Source organism: Tupaia chinensis, unplaced genomic scaffold (assembly GCF_000334495.1).
Source record: "Tupaia chinensis unplaced genomic scaffold, TupChi_1.0 Scaffold144346_1, whole genome shotgun sequence".
NCBI lineage: Eukaryota > Metazoa > Chordata > Mammalia > Scandentia > Tupaiidae > Tupaia > Tupaia belangeri.
Genome location: NW_006204205.1, coordinates 30149 through 35235, shown reverse-complemented (window position 1 = coordinate 35235; position 5087 = coordinate 30149).

The window sequence follows — 5087 nt, the reverse complement described above, 5'->3', positions numbered from 1 at the left end:
CTATGTCTAAACAGTAAATGAAGTGTTACAGTAATCTCTTTCTTGAGTTCATGGAAAAACTCGAGTCATCAGTGTTAGTTTTATGGATGAGGGACGTGAGGTCCAATGAGATCACTTGACTTACCCTAGAGCCCCTGAATCTTGCTGCAGGGGGAACCAGGACTAGAAGGCAGGCCTCCCAGCCTCTTACATACCAACAAAATCCTAGAAATGGAGAAATTTTGTCTTTTCTAGAAGTTGTGACATGGTCAAATGGTCCTGGTCCCAGAGGAAACTCCAAGAACTTAGTCTGTACTTAAATCTCTCTGGGTGTTTCTCTGTAGCCTAAGCCAAGCAGTCAGGCTGAAACAGAGAACTGTTTTCCTTCCAATCAGTTACATGAGCATTTCCAGATAATCACGTCTATAGTTGCTAAACTATTATATCTTTTCATTGACCTCTGCTATACAGAACAATCACTGAGCGGCATAATAATAGCAACTCATGTTCATTGGTTGTTTTACATGATGCATATCATGCAATCTACCCTAAAGTCCTTGAAGTAGGCCTCATTATCATTTCTCTGAGGTTCACTAACTTGCCCAAGGCCACACAGTGAGGAAGTATCAGGACTCCACTGAACTCGGTTGTTTCTAGGGCCTGCACCCAGAACCTTTGCTGTCCCAATACCACTGCCCAGGAAAGGCTGGCATTCGCCTCGGGAATCCTGGCTGGGCATCCATGTTATAAATCTAAACCACCAAGAAAAGGCATCAAAGGCAGCTTCCTCCCTTCCAAATGCCTGCCCTTTCCAGAAACTTCCTTTCATTTCTTATCCTACCCTTCAAGTCCAGACCAGCCTGATTTTACAAAGAGGCTATTTTAGCTATAGCTCATCCTCAGTTGCGAACCCATGGACCCCACTATACTGTGGACCTTCTTCTTGGACAAACGAGGCTTCTCACTCGTCATCTTAGCAGCCATTCACCTGAGTGGAGTCATTACGAATGACGCCTCTCTGCAGGACCACTGGCCAAGCAGAAAGTTATCAAGTAGATTTTTTTTTAAATGGAGATCATCTGTTCTTTGACTATGAATCCACCTTTGATTTTCTTTTTCCAGGCTGGGCAGGGGAGGGAGAAAGAAAGGGGGGAAGGAAGCAAGGAAGCAAGCAAGAAAGAAAGAAAGAAAGGAGGGAGGGAGGGAGGGAGGGAGAAAGAAGAAAGAAAAGAAAGAAAGAAAGAAAGAAAGAAAGAAAGAAAGAAAGAAAGAAAGAAAGGAAAAGAAAAAAGAAAAGAAAAGAAAAGAAAAGAAAAGAAAAGAAAAGAAAAGAAAAGAAAAAAGAAAAGAAAAGAAAAGGATGATAAACATCGCAATGAGAAAAATGAGTCAAAGGCAAAGCAGAGCTAACTCCTGGGAGCTCAGTTCCAAACTGACCCAGCACAAGCACCAGCAAACTTTCCTCTCAAAGAGTCATTTTAGGGAAAACACACTGACTTCAGACCAGAGTCTGTGCTTGACAGCCCTCACTAGTGAACAGTGTGAGCTCCATCTGGACCGGACAAAGGGAATGTTTTCCCCCAAATGGCAGAAATGGCAACATGCCCCACCAGGCAACCAGCAGAGTCAAAATCAATGTCCCACCTCTCCCTTCTGAAGATACAGGGTAGGAGAAAGATGGAGGAGGTATCTAGGGAGGACCTGGCTTTGCCCATGCTCGAAGTCAGAACATCCCCTTAATCTTCAGTGCAAACACTGCAGGCTTGGGTTAGAATGTTCTAGCGAGGGACCAGCAGTTAGCATAATGGCTATGTCACTGGACTCCCACGTAGTTGACTGTGGTTCCAGTCCCGGACCCAGTGGCTTAAAACTCACGCCGGGCGCGTGTGCGTGCGTGCCCAAGATCCCGACAGGAGAAGGGAGGAGAAGGGATTGCGGCATGGCCACCCCCCCTGGGGGATGATTTCTCGCTTTCTGTTTCTCTCTGTTTGTCTGGCGAGCGCACGCACCCTATAGCAAAAACCTCTCAAAAAAAAAAAAAGAATGTTCTAGTGATATGGATTCTGTTCTGCGTCTGTAACCGGCCTGCAAGACAGACTGTAACTAACCAAATGTTGTTCTGCTTCTGTAAGTTGCTTGCAAGACAGAGTGCTAGTGTCTATAGGACACGGTGATGAGTTTTCAAACTAGAGAAGGTTCTGAGAACTAAGAACGAGCTGTCTGGCAACCTTACTGCCATGTTTCCTTTGTGGCAACACCTGTAACCCCTGACCAATGTACCTACCCTCCCCTAAACCAGAAACCAATATAACCTCCTACCCCTCCCCAGGTCAGAGCCCAGATTCTGGAGTCTGAACTCCTCAGGGTCCGCAGCGTAAGAAACCTTAGTTCTACTCTCTGAGTGGCGCTTGGTTTCTCGGTAGTCTGTTTCTGCAGCACTAGAAGACTTTCTTATAGCCTCAGAGTCTGTTTTCCTAAGAGTCAACCATATTGCTAGGAACCACCGTGGCTATGGTCCAGCTTAAACTCTCTGCCCCACCTGGCAATGATGGTGGCTCTCAGAGATTCCCCTATGGCCTCTCTGGATCTCCGTGGGCCTCTGAACTCCCTCAGGGTTCCTTCTCTGCCTGCCCTCTCCAGCTGCGTACTCTGGCAGGTTCCAGATGGCCATCCCTTTCCCTTTTCCCATTGCTCTTTCTCCTCATCTCCTCCGACACATGTTCCTGAGGGCATTCATCCAGTCCATGGCTTCAGTCACCAGCACTCGAATTTGCATCTCCAATCCTCACATCTTCCTGAACTCTCCAGACCTTTGAATGCAGCTCCGTCCTGTCCATTTTCGCCTGGAAATGCAGGTGACTTGTACACAACATGAACACTGCTGCAGCCACACTCACTCCTCTCACTCACCCACGTGCACACCTGCGCCAGGTGCCAGTTCATGCATCAGCCCTCCATCTGTGAACCTTGCCTCTATCTCTGACGCCTCCCTCTCTCTTCTCGTTCACACCCAAGGGTTTTCCAGTCTCATCAATACTACCACTGAAACCAACCTCCTGGAAGCCTGTGCCCTCCTCCCTACCCACTCCATCATTCCGCTGTCCGGCTCTCCATAGTTTTACGTCCTCAGAATCCAGCCCCTCCTCCAGCCCCCACATGGCTCTGCTCCATGGCTTTGAACTCCTCATCCGACATCCCTAAGTGGCACTTGATTTTTTTCTCTCCCTGGCTTTCATCCGAACTGTCCCTTTCTCTTCTCAGACAGTCTTCTTGAAAGGACTGTCTACACTCTGTATTCACCGTCTCTATCAACTCATCTCTCCACCAGGACACCATCATCTGGCTTCAGTTCCCCTGCTCTCCACAGCCAGGTCCCCAGGGGCCTCTCTGTGTCCAGCACAGTGGCTCTGTCCTGTGCGCAGCCTCGTCCACTGCTTACGGCTCCCATCTAGGGCTCTCGCTGCACTGTCCCCTTTCCTCCTGCTCCCGTCAGCACTCCTTCGCCTCCCTAAGCCTGCTCTCTGTCCATGTCTCCTCTCTGCCACCTGTGCTCTGTCCACCTGTCATCACCTGCCTCTGGCTCTATGTGTCGCCCCCTGGAGGATGACTCCCAGGTGTGTAGCTACATCCTGGGGCCCACACTCCTTATACTCAGCCGTCCACGGTATGAGTCACGAGCACCTCAAATTCAGTGTGTTTGAAAACACTTATTTTCTCTGGGGAAACCTACACCCCCTTTTTGTCCCTCATTCTAAAAATGCTACCACCAGCCACCACAGTTCCCATGCCCCCATCACTTTAATCATCCTTGACTCTACTTTCTCCCCAACTTACTGTGTAGGGCCCCCACGTTTATCACCTCCTCACCTTGCCTGCTTCCCAGCTCCACTGCCTCGACCGCCATTCGAGCTCTCACACGGTCACCTCCTGGCTACCTGGACTTCTGCCTCTGGTCTGGCCTTCTTTCATCTGATCTTCTCCAAGCCGGCACTCCCACCGACCACATCCCTTGCCTGCCTCCCCACCACCTGCACCATCAGCTTGGGTCTGGGCCCCTCTGCACCCCTTCCCTCTTCCTCTACCTTTTACACAACTCCCCACCCCTGCTTCAGCCACTGGATAACTTGAAATCCCTGAATGCACACTTCATTTTGCCTGGCTGACTCCAGCTCATGACTAAGAGCTGGCCTCCCCTGTTGTGAAGGCCAGGTGTCTCATCTGGGCCGCCCTCCCTGTCAGCTTTTCATGGCACATTGGCTTGGACCATGGGTCCCCCTCTGCGGTGAGCTTTTCCAGAAAAGGCTTGAGTCTTATCCACTAGCCAATCTCTGTCTTGCTGGGGCTGGCAGTGCCAGGTAACGGCTGGGTGATTAATGGGTGTTGGGCGAGCACCTACCTCCCTGCCATGTGACAGTTTGTTTGTTTGCTCTGGGCTCCCGGGGGCAGGAATCTTGCCTTTCCCATCTGTCTGCAGCATCTACCTGGCAGGTCTTCCTGCGAGATGCTTACTGAAGGAGGAGGTGAGTGAGCTGGAGGTGGGGACCCCACCCTTCCCCAGGGTTTCCAAGAGCAGCTTAGAGTCCAGCAGAACCTGCCCCGCATTTTTTTGCTTTACTTCTGTCAATCTCAGGAGGTATTCCTCATTTATCTTTCAGTTAGCATGACTGGGGGGCAGGGCTGGGGGGCCTGGAAAGCAGAGACAAGTGGATGGGCCAAGTGATGGTACCAGGTGTAGCCTCAGATCAGAGAGATCCGGGCATGGAGGACCGGAGGAAAGGAGGGAAGTTTGGGCGAGTCTCTGGGACAGCTGCCCCTCACTCGCAGTGTCCCTGTTTGCAGATACCCTAGGGCGACCTATAGGGAGGACCTACACTTTTGCTCCAGGGTGCCCCGGCGAGGGGAGGCAGGGAGGACGTGAGTGAAGAAGTCTGGGCGGTGCTGGAGGGAGTGAGAAGACAGTGGGTGCGGACGCCGCGGGGAGCGAGTGGGTGCGAGCCCCCCGGGAGCGGGCTGGGAGGTGCCAGCGCAGCCAGCCCTCCTCCTCCAGCCGGCCGCCGGGTTCCCCGCCCCTCGCGCCGCTCCCCCCGCTCTTACTTAACCTGACCCGA